Below are 12,341 nucleotides of genomic sequence, written 5' to 3'. Positions count from 1 at the left end.
CTCTCTGTGTTATAGACCTGATACAGTCTCTGTCTGGAGGAGCTGTGTTATAGACCTGATACAGTCTCTGTCAGGAGGAGCTGTGTTATAGACCTGATACAGTCTCTGTCAGGAGGAGCTGTGTTATAGACCTGATACAGTCTCTGTCTGGAGGAGCTGTGTTATAGACCTGATACAGTCTCTGTCTCTCTGTGTTATAGACCTGATACAGTCTCTGTCTCTCTGTGTTATAGACCTGATACAGTCTCTGTCTGGAGGAGCTGTGTTATAGACCTGATACAGTCTCTGTCAGGAGGAGCTGTGTTATAGACCTGATACAGTCTCTGTCTGAAGGAGCTGTGTTATAGACCTGATACAGTCTCTGTCTCTCTGTGTTATAGACCTGATACAGTCTCTGTCAGGAGGAGCTGTGTTATAGACCTGATACAGTCTCTGTCTGGAGGAGCTGTGTTATAGACCTGATACAGTCTCTGTCTCTCTGTGTTATAGACCTGATACAGTCTCTGTCTCTCTGTGTTATAGACCTGATACAGTCTCTGTCTCTCTGTGTTATAGACCTGATACAGTCTCTGTCTGAAGGAGCTGTGTTATAGACCTGATACAGTCTCTGTCAGGAGGAGCTGTGTTATAGACCTGATACAGTCTCTGTCAGGAGGAGCTGTGTTATAGACCTGATACAGTCTCTGTCAGGAGGGGCTGTGTTATAGACCTGATACAGTCTCTGTCTCTCTGTGTTATAGACCCTGATACAGTCTCTGTCTGGAGGAGCTGTGTTATAGACCTGATACAGTCTGTCAGGAGGAGCTGTGTTATAGACCTGATACAGTTTCTGTCTCTCTGTGTTATAGACCTGATACAGTCTCTGTCAGGAGGAGCTGTGTTATAGACCTGATACAGTCTCTGTCTGGAGGAGCTGTGTTATAGACCTGATACAGTCTCTGTCTGGTAGGAGCTGTGTTCTCCTCCTCCTCCTCCTATGCTATTCTATTCTCCTCATCTCTCCTCTCCTCCTCCTCCCCCTCCTCTCCTATTCTCCTCTCTCCTTATCTTCTCTTTCCTCCTATTCTCTTCCCTCCGCTCCTCCCCCCTATCTCCTCTTCTCCCTGTCCTCTTCTCCTCTCTTTTTCTATTCTCCTCCCCCTCTTCTACTATCCTCCCCTCTTAGCTTCTCCTCTCTTCCCTCCTTTCCTATTTCTCCTCTCTACTTCTCCTCCCCCTCTTCTCCTCCCTCATCATCCTTTCCTCTCCTATTCTCCTCTCCTCTCCTATTCTCCTCTTCTGCTCCCTCTTCTCCTCTTCTCGTCTCCTCTCCTATTCTCCTATTCTCCTCTTCTTCTCCCCCCTCCTCTTCTTCTCTTCTCTTCTCTTCTCTTCTCTTCTCTTCTCTTCTCTTCTCTTCTCTTCTCTTCTCTTCTCTTCTCTTCTCTTCTCTTCTCTTCTCTTCTCTTCTTCTCTTCTCTTCTCTTCTTCTTCTCTTCTCTTCTCCTCTCCTCTCCTATTCTCCTTTCCTCTCCTCTCCCATTCTCCTTTCCTCTCCTATTCTCCTCTCCTCTGCCTACTCTCCTCCCCTCTCATAATCTCCTCTCCTTTAGACCAGACATCCCAACCCCTCAATTATTTGGCTCCTGTTTCCATAGCAACTCTGTTGCCGGTGGAGACAGAAGGCGCTGCCTCAGAGTAGAGGATGAATAGAGGCTTTCTGACAGACCAGCCCTATAATTGGACTGACAGAGAGCAAGAAAAGGAGAGAGAGAGAGAGAGAGAGAGAGAGAGAGAGAGAGAGAGAGAGAGAGAGAGAAAGAGAAAGAGAGAGAGAGAGAGAGAGAGAGAGAGAGAAGAGAGAGAAGAGAGAGAGAGAGAGAGAGAGAGAGAGAGAGAGAGCGAGAGAGAGAGAGAGAGAGAGAGAGAGAGAGAGAGAGAGAGAGAAAGAAAGAGAGAGAGAGAGATTGTGTGTGTTTCTCCTGGGTAAAATACTCAGCAGATTTCAGCAGCAGAGTTCGTGTGAGAGTTATGAAAGTTATGAAAATGTACATCTGGTTGTCACAGTTCTGCAGCTGGAGAGACGGTGGATCATTGTTAGGATAGAAGGTGGTTATCATTGTTAGGATAGGAGGTGGTATCATTGTTAGGATAGAAGGTGGTATCATTGTTAGGATAGAAGGTGGTATCATTGTTAGGATAGAAGGTGGTATCATTGTTAGGATAGAAGGTGGTATCATTGTTAGGATAGAAGGTGGTATCATTGTTAGGATAGAAGGTGGTATCATTGTTAGGATAGAAGGTGGTATCATTGTTAGGATAGAAGGTGGTATAATTGGTAGGATAGAAGGTGGTATCATTGTTAGGATAGAAGGTGGTATCATTGTTAGGATAGACGGTGGATCATTGTTAGGATAGAAGGTGGTATCATTGGTAGGATAGAAGGTGGTATCATTGTTAGGATAGGAGGTGGTATCATTGTTAGGATAGAAGGTGGTATCATTGTTAGGATAGAAGGTGGTATCATTGTTAGGATAGAAGGTGGTATCATTGGTAGGATAGGAGGTGGTATCATTGTTAGGATAGAAGGTGGTATCATTGTTAGGATAGAAGGTGGTATCATTGGTAGGATAGAAGGTGGTATCATTGTTATGATAGAATTTGGTATCATTGGTAGGATAGAAGGTGTTATCTTTGGTAGGATAGAAGGTGGTATCATTGTTAGGATAGAAGGTGGTACCATTGTTAGGATAGAAAGGGGTATCATTGGTAGGACAGAAGGTGGTACCATTGTTAGGATAGAAAGGGGTATCATTGGTAGGACATAAGATGGTATCATTGTTAGGATAGGAGGTGGTATAATTGTTAGGATAGAAGGTGGTATCATTGGTCGGATAGAAGGTGGTATCATTGGTAGGATAGAAGGTGGTATCATTGGTAGGATAGAAGGTGGTATCATTGTTAGGATAGAAGGTGGTATCATTGTTCAGTTGTTAGGATAGAAGGTAGAATCATTGTTAGGAAAGAAGGTGGTATCATCGTTAGGATAGAAGGTGGTATCATTGTTAGGATAGAAGGTGGTATCATTGGTAGGATAGAAGGTGGTATCATTGTTCCATTGTTAGGATAGAAGGTGGTATCATTGTTGGGATAGAAGGTGATATCATTGTTAGGATAGAAGGTCAAATCAAATCAAATCAAATTGTATTTGTCACATACACATGGTTAGCAGATGTTAATGCGAGTGTAGCGAAATGCTTGTGCTTCTAGTTCCGACAATGCAGTAATAACCAACAAGTAATCTAACTACCAATTCCAAAACTACTGTCTTATACACAGTGTAAGGGGATAAAGAATATGTACATAAGGATATATGAATGAGTGATGGTACAGAGCAGCATAGGCAAGATACAGTAGATGATATCGAGTACAGTATATACATATGAGATGAGTATGTAAACAAAGTGGCATAGTTAAAGTGGCTAGTGATACATGTATTACATAAGGATGCAGTCGATGATATAGAGTACAGTATATACGTATGCATATGAGATGAATAATGTAGGGTAAGTAACATTATATAAGGTAGCATTGTTTAAAGTGGCTAGTGATATATTTACATCATTTCCCATCAATTCCCATGATTAAAGTGGCTGGAGTAGAGTCAGTGGCATTGACAGTGTGTTGGCAGCAGCCACTCAATGTTAGTGGTGGCTGTTTAACAGTCTGATGGCCTTGAGATAGAAGCTGTTTTTCAGTCTCTCGGTCCCAGCTTTGATGCACCTGTACTGACCTCGCCTTCTGGATGATAGCGGGGTGAACAGGCAGTGGCTCGGGTGGTTGATGTCCTTGATGATCTTTATGGCCTTCCTGTAACATCGGGTGGTGTAGGTGTCCTGGAGGGCAGGTAGTTTGCCCCCGGTGATGCGTTGTGCAGACCTCACTACCCTCTGGAGAGCCTTACGGTTGAGGGCGGAGCAGTTGCCGTACCAGGCGGTGATACAGCCCGACAGGATGCTCTCGATTGTGCATCTGTAGAAGTTTGTGAGTGCTTTTGGTGACAAGCCGAATTTCTTCAGCCTCCTGAGGTTGAAGAGGCGCTGCTGCGCCTTCTTCACGATGCTGTCTGTGTGAGTGGACCAATTCAGTTTGTCTGTGATGTGTATGCCGAGGAACTTAAAACTTGCTACCCTCTCCTCTACTGTTCCATCGATGTGGATAGGGGGGTGTTCCCTCTGCTGTTTCCTGAAGTCCACAATCATCTCCTTAGTTTTGTTGACGTTGAGTGTAAGGTTATTTTCCTGACACCACACTCCGAGGGCCCTCACGTCCTCCCTGTAGGCCGTCTCGTCGTTGTTGGTAATCAAGCCTACCACTGTTGTGTCGTCCGCAAACTTGATGATTGAGTTGGAGGCGTGCGTGGCCACGCAGTCGTGGGTGAACAGGGAGTACAGGAGAGGGCTCAGAACGCACCCTTGTGGGGCCCCAGTGTTGAGGATCAGCGGGGAGGAGATGTTGTTGCCTACCCTCACCACCTGGGGGCGGCCCGTCAGGAAGTCCAGTACCCAGTTGCACAGGGCGGGGGTCGAGACCCAGGGTCTCGAGCTTGATGACGAGCTTGGAGGGTACTATGGTGTTGAATGCCGAGCTGTAGTCGATGAACAGCATTCTCACATAGGTATTCCTCTTGTCCAGATGGGTTAGGGCAGTGTGCAGTGTGGTTGAGATTGCATCGTCTGTGGACCTATTTGGGCGGTAAGCAAATTGGAGTGGGTCTAGGGTGTCAGGTAGGGTGGAGGTGATATGGTCCTTGACTAGTCTCTCAAAGCACTTCATGATGACGGATGTGAGTGCTACGGGGCGGTAGTCGTTTAGCTCAGTTACCTTAGCTTTCTTGGGAACAGGAACAATGGTGGCCCTCTTGAAGCATGTGGGAACAGCAGACTGGTATAGGGATTGATTGAATATATCCGTAAACACACCGGCCAGCTGGTCTGCGCATGCTCTGAGGGCGCGGCTGGGGCTGCCGTCTGGGCCTGCAGCCTTGCGAGGGTTAACACGTTTAAATGTTTTACTCACCTCGGCTGCAGTGAAGGAGAGACCGCATGTTTTCGTTGCAGGCCGTGTCAGTGGCACTGTATTGTCCTCAAAGCGGGCAAAAAAGGTGGTATCATTGGTAGGATAGAAGGTGGTATCATTGTTAGGATAGAAGGTTGTATCATTGTTAGGATAGAAGGTGGTATCATTGGTAGGATAGAAGGTGGTATCATTGGTAGGATAGAAGGTGGTATCATTGGTAGGATAGAAGGTGGTATCTTTGGTAGGATAGAAGGTGGTATCATTGGTAGGATAGAAGGTGGTATCATTGTTAGGATAGAAGGTGGTATAATTGTTCCATTGTTAGGATAGAAGGATAGTCTCTGTCCTCCTCTCAGTAGTAACTAAACCAGGTTACTGTGAACCTCCTCTGTCTCTGTCCTCCTCTCTGTAGAAACTAAACCAGGTTACTGTGAACCTCCTCTGTCTCTGTCCTCTCTGTAGAAACTAAACCAGGTTACTGTGAACCTCCTCTGTCTCTGTCCTCTCTGTTGAAACTAAACCAGGTTACTGTGAACCTCCTCTGTCTCTGTCCTCTCTGTAGAAACTAAACCAGGTTACTGTGAACCTCCTCTGTCTCTGTCCTCCTCTCTGTAGAAACTAAACCAGGTTACTGTGAACCTCCTCTGTCTATGTCCTCCTCTCTGTAGAAACTAAACCAGGTTACTGTGAACCTCCTCTGTCTCTGTCCTCTCTGTAGTAACTAAAACAGGTTACTGTGAACCTCCTCTGTCTCTGTCCTCCTCTCAGTAGTAACTAAACCAGGTTACTGTGAACCTCCTCTGTCTCTGTCCTCTCTGTAGTAACTAAACCAGGTTACTGTGAACCTCCTCTGTCTCTGTCCTCCTCTCTGTAGAAACTAAACCAGGTTACTGTGAACCTCCTCTGTCTCTGTCCTCCTCTCTGTAGAAACTAAACCAGGTTACTGTGAACCTCCTCTGTCTCTGTCCTCTCTGTAGAAACTAAACCAGGTTACTGTGAACCTCCTCTGTCTCTGTCCTCCTCTCAGTAGTAACTAAACCAGGTTACTGTGAACCTCCTCTGTCTCTGTCCTCTCTGTAGAAACTAAACCAGGTTACTGTGAACCTCCTCTGTCTCTGTCCTCCTCTCTGTAGAAACTAAACCAGGTTACTGTGAACCTCCTCTGCCTCTGTCCTCTCTGTAGAAACTAAACCAGGTTACTGTGAACCTCCTCTGTCTCTGTCCTCTCTGTAGAAACTAAACCAGGTTACTGTGAACCTCCTATATCCTCTGTTTTTAAGTGTACACCGGTGAAGAGACTGAGGGCATTGTGAACCTCCTATATCCTCTGTTTTTAAGTGTACACCGGTGAAGAGACTGAGGGCATTGTGAACCTCCTATATCCTCTCATTGTGAAACAGAGAACAGGCAGCGTTCTGGGCTGACTGCTGCATTACTTAATTCTGTAACTCATTGTTCTGCTGAGAGAGAGAGAAAGAGAAGAGGATAGAGAAGAGAGGAGAAGAGAGGAGAGGAGAGGAGAGGAGAGGAGGGGAGAGGAGAGGAGAAGAGAAGAGAAGAGAGGAGAGGAGAGGAGAAGAGAGGAGAGGAGAGGAGAGGAGAGGAGAGGAGAGGAGAGGAGAGGAGAGGAGAGGAGAGGAGAGGAGAGGAGAGGAGAGGAGAGGAGAGGAGAGGAGAGGAGAGGAGAGGAGAGGAGAGGAGAGGAGAGGAGAGGAGAGGAGAAAGTAAAGTCAACATTGTTCTGCTGAGAGAGAGAGAAAGAGGAGAGGAGAGGAGAAAGTAAAGTCAACATTGTTCTGTTGTAGAGAGAGAAAACATATGACATCATTAAATCACTGGCAATATGTGCAGCATCAAAATTGGTAAGAAAAGAACAGAATTCTTTAACCAGAGGCGGGGCCTTCGTCAGGGTTGCAATCTGAGCCCTGCACTCTACAATATTTACATCAAAGAATGGGCCACTATTCTAGAAAAATCCTCAGCCCCTGGTGTTAGTCTCCACAATTCAGAGGTTATATGCCTGCTATTCTCAGATGACCTATGCCTGCTGTCACCCACAGCACATGACCTACAGTAGAGTCTGGAACGTCTAGAGCAGGCCCTGGCAGTAAAACCACAAGAATACTTAAATAATGATTTTTCCAGAGAAGAACCCGATCTCAGGGAATTAGACCAAAGTTCTCAACTGGTACAAAACACAGAGTACCGCACACACTACAGTTCAACTGGACACTACCTAGGGTTAAAAACAAGCTCATCTGGACACTACCTAGGGTTAAAAACAAGCTCATCTGGACACTACCTAGGGTTAAAAACAAGCTCAACTGGACACTACCTAGGGTTAAAAACAAGCTCATCTGGACACTACCTAGGGTTAAGAGAGAGAGAGTGAGAGAGAGAGAGAGAGAGAGAGAGAGAGAGAGAGAGAGAGAGAGAGAGAGAAAGAAAAAGAGAGAGGGAGAGGGAGAGAGAGAGAAAAGGAAGGAGAAAGTCAAGTCAACATTGTTCTGTTGGAGAGACAGAGAGGAGAGAGAAAAAAGAGAGAATAGGAGAAAGTCAAGTCAACATTGTGCAAGGAACCTCTGTGTTTAGGTTGACTAGAGAGCTGTGTGTCTACAGAGATCTGTCTGTCTATAGAGCTTTGTGTCTACAGAGATCTGTCTGTCTATAGAGCTGTGTGAACTGAGTGGGTGGTTAAGACTAAAGATTCCTGCCCTATTAGCTATGCTGTCATCTGGGGTGAAACTAAGCTATGCAACGCTAAGCTAACGAACGCTATGCTAATCCTCCAAACTGTGTCATAGGTTGAAGCTAAGCTAACAGAGGCTATGCTAATCCTCCAAACTGTGTTATAGGTTGAAGCTAAGCTAACGGAGGCTATGCTAATCCTCCAAACTGTGTTATAGGTTGAAGCTAAGCTAACGGAGGCTATGCTAATCCTCCCAGCTGTGATACTAATGACATAGCGGATAGCGGATTAGCGAGATAAGGATGTGTGTGTGTGTGTAGTGTTTTCCACAGACCAACAGCTGGGAGTTGAGCTGTGGTGAGGTTGTCAAGACGATGATGGAGGCTTCCCAACATTCCAGAGAGACGGGAGTTAATCATGTGCTCCTGTCAATCATCTAGTCAGGAAGTTAAAAAGAAGAAAATACAGGAGTTTCTCAGGGACCTTTTTACACTGTGAAGTTTTATTGGGCTTAAGTTGAAATACAAATGCCACATTATGAAAAGAAGAAAAAAAACTGTTTCATTAAATTTGCCAAGAAACAGAGTTACATAGAAAACCAAGCAAAGCACCGCCACAACCAATCGGATTTCCCCCTTTGTGCTCACGGGCCAATAGCAGCGCCCCGATGTTAGACTACGCAGAGGTTCAGACAGGCGAGTGTTTCATCAATAAAGAGTTGTGCTCTTCGTCATCACAAAGACGTGTAATTACATCACAGACACACATGGTTCAGATCATCACGTTTTCTCTAGAATCTTTATTAATGTCAACCTCCGAATCGCATCACAGCTGTGTGTTCTAGTCAGGGTGCATAGAGATTCCTGTAGCGTATTAGAATCTAGGCCAGACAGACAGACAGGCATGGTTCTATGCTTTTAACCAGTTCTAAACTATGGTTCTAGCCAGTTCTAACCAGTTCTCAACTATGGTTCCATGGTTCTAGCCAGTTCTCAACTATGGTTCCATGGTTCTAGCCAGTTCTAACCAGTTCTCAACTATGGTTCCATGGTTCTAGCCAGTTCTAACCAGTTCTCAACTATGGTTCCATGGTTCTAGCCAGTTCTAACCAGTTCTCAACTATGGTTCCATGGTTCTAGCCAGTTCTAACCTCTGGTTCCATGGTTCTAGCCAGTTATTATAATAATCATTATAGCCAGTTAGTGTGACTCAGTTAGACGCTGTTGGACTCCCCAGTTTAGCAGCCAGAGGAAGAGATGGTTTAGAAACATTATGGGTGTGTTCGAAATGGCATCCTTTTCCCTGTAATCCTCAAATTCAACTCTGGCCCTGGGAAGACAGCTCTGCTGCTTTTACCATTGTTCCCCTCTAATCAGGGCCTGATTTAGACCTGGGACAGCACGTGGGCGATTCCCCTATAACCAGGGCCTGATTTAGACCTGGGTCAGCACGTGGGCGATTCCTCTATAATCAGGGCCTGATTTAGACCTGGGACAGCACGTGGGCGATTCCCCTATAATCAGGGCCTGATTTAGACCTGGGACAGCACGTGGGCGATTCCCCTATAATCAGGGCCTGATTTAGACCTGGGACAGCACGTGGGCGATTCCCCTATAACCAGGGCCTGATTTAGACCTGGGTCAGCACGTGGGCGATTCCTCTATAATCAGGGCCTGATTTAGACCTGGGACAGCACGTGGGCGATTCCCCTATAATCAGGGCCTGATTTAGACCTGGGACAGCACGTGGGCGATTCCCCTATAATCAGGGCCTGATTTAGACCTGGGACAGCACGTGGGCGATTCCCCTATAATCAGGGCCTGATTTAGACCTGGGACAGCACGTGGGCGATTCCCCTATAATCAGGGCCTGATTTAGACCTGGGACAACACGTGGGCGATTCCCCTATAACCAGGGCCTGATTTAGACCTGGGACAGCATGTGGGCGATTCCCCTATAATCAGGGCCTGATTTAGACCTGGGACAACACATGGGCGATTCCCCTATAATCAGGGCCTGATTTAGACCTGGGACAACACGTGGGCGATTCCCCTATAATCAGGGCCTGATTTAGACCTGGGACAGCACGTGGGCGATTCCCCTATAATCAGGGCCTGATTTAGACCTGGGACAACACGTGGGTGATTCCCCTCTAATCTGGGCCTGATTTAGACCTGGGGCAGCACGTGGGCGATTCCCCTCTAATCAGGGCCTGATTTAGACCTGGGACAACACGTGGGCGATTCCCCTCTAATCTGGGCCTGATTTAGACCTGGGACAACACGTGGGTGATTCCTCTCTAATCAGGGCTTGATTTAAACCTGGGACAGCACATGGGTGATTCCCCTCTAATCAGGGATCCCCAGCCTTTGTCTCTGAGATGGTTTAAGAGTTCAGACAGATGAGAAATGTCTTGTCTCTGAGAGGGTTAAGAGTTCAGACAGATGAGAAACGCCTTGTCTCTGCGATGGTTAAGAGTTCAGACAGATGAGAAACGTCTTGTCTCTGAGATGGTTTAAGAGTTCAGACAGATGAGAAACGTCTTGTCTCTGAGATGGTTAAGAGTTCAGACAGATGAGAAACGTCTTGTCTCTGAGATGGTTTAAGAGTTCAGACAGATGAGAAACGTGTTGTCTCTGAGATGGTTAAGGGTTCAGAGAGATGAGAAACGTCTTGTCTCTGAGATGGTTAAGAGTTCAGACAGATGAGGAACATCTCGTCTCTGAAATGGTTAAGAGTTCAGACAGATGAGAAACGTCTCGCCTCTGAGATGGTTAAGAGTTCAGACAGATGAGGAACGTTCTGTCTCTGAGATGGTTAAGAGTTCAGACAGATGAGGAACGTTCTGTCTCTGAGATGGTTAAGAGTTCAGACAGATGAGAAACGTTCTGTCACTGAGATGGTTTAAGAGTTCAGACAGATGAGAAACGCCTTGTCTCTGAGATGGTTAAGAGTTCAGACAGATGAGAAACGTCTTGTCTCTGAGATGGTTTAAGAGTTCAGACAGATGAGAAACGTCTTGTCTCTGAGATGGTTAAGAGTTCAGACAGATGAGAAACGTCTTGTCTCTGAGATGGTTTAAGAGTTCAGACAGATGAGAAACGTGTTGTCTCTGAGATGGTTAAGGGTTCAGAGAGATGAGAAACGTCTTGTCTCTGAGATGGTTAAGAGTTCAGACAGATGAGGAACATCTCGTCTCTGAAATGGTTAAGAGTTCAGACAGATGAGAAACGTCTCGTCTCTGAGATGGTTAAGAGTTCAGACAGATGAGGAACGTTCTGTCTCTGAGATGGTTAAGAGTTCAGACAGATGAGGAACGTTCTGTCTCTGAGATGGTTAAGAGTTCAGACAGATGAGAAACGTTCTGTCACTGAGATGGTTTAAGAGTTCAGACAGATGAGGAACGTTCTGTCTCTGTTTTCAGATCCCAGCTGACTCATTTAAGGCAGAGAGTGAACCTATAGCATTCCAGATGTGATAATTTCCAGTTTGGGGTATAGCCCCTATATGTAGCCCCATATACAGCCGTATAGGCCCAGGGACATTAGGAAAATATAGGGCCCTTGATACAACAGAGCCAAATATAATGTGGCACTATGTGTGTATATTGATGTTTTGATGTTTGAGTGTTAACTATGAGTGTGAACTGTAAAGTGTGAGTGTTAACTGTAAAGTGTATAACTGTAAAGTGTATAACTGTACAGTGTGAATGTTAACTGTAAAGTGTGAGGGTAACTGTAAAGTGTGAGTGTTAACTGTAAAGTGTATAACTGTAAAGTGTATAACTGTACAGTTTATAACTGTAAAGTGTATAACTGTAAAGTGTGAGTGTTTACTGTAAAGTGTATAACTGTAAAGTGTGAGTGTTACCTGTATAGTGTGAGTGTTAACTGTAAAGTGTATAACTGTAAAGTGTGAGTGTTACCTGTATAGTGTGAGTGTTAACTGTAAAGTGTATAACTGTAAAGTGTGAGTGTTACCTGTATAGTGTGAGTGTTAACTGTAAAGTGTATAACTGTAAAGTGTGAATGTTAACTGTAAAGTATATAACTGTAAAGTGTGAGTGTTAGCTGTAAAGTGTGAGTGTAAACTGTAAAGTGTATAACTGTAAAGTGTGAGTGTAGAGTGTTAACTGTAAAGTGTGAATGTTAACTGTAAAGTGTATAACTGTAAAGTGTGAATGTTAACTGTAAAGTGTATAACTGTAAAGTGTGAGTGTAGAGTGTTAACTGTAAAGTATATAACTGTAAAGTGTGAGTGTTAGCTGTAAAGTGTATAACTGTAAAGTGTATAACTGTAAAGTGTGAGTGTAGAGTGTTAACTGTAAAGTGTATAAGTGTAAAGTGGGAGTGTAGAGTGTTAACTGTAAAGTGTATAACTGTAAAGTGTGAATGTTAACTGTAAAGTGTATAACTGTAAAGTGTGAATGTTAACTGTAAAGTATATAACTGTAAAGTGTGAGTGTAGAGTGTATAACTGTAAAGTGTGAGTGTTAACTGTAAAGTGTATAACTGTAAAGTGTGAGTGTTAACTGTAAAGTATATAACTGTAAAGTGTGAATGTTAACTGTAAAGTGTATAACTGTAAAGTGTGA

Source organism: Oncorhynchus kisutch, unplaced genomic scaffold (assembly GCF_002021735.2).
Source record: "Oncorhynchus kisutch isolate 150728-3 unplaced genomic scaffold, Okis_V2 Okis01b-Okis20b_hom, whole genome shotgun sequence".
Classification (NCBI taxonomy): Eukaryota; Metazoa; Chordata; class Actinopteri; order Salmoniformes; family Salmonidae; genus Oncorhynchus; species Oncorhynchus kisutch.
Note: the sequence above shows the minus strand (reverse complement) of the source record.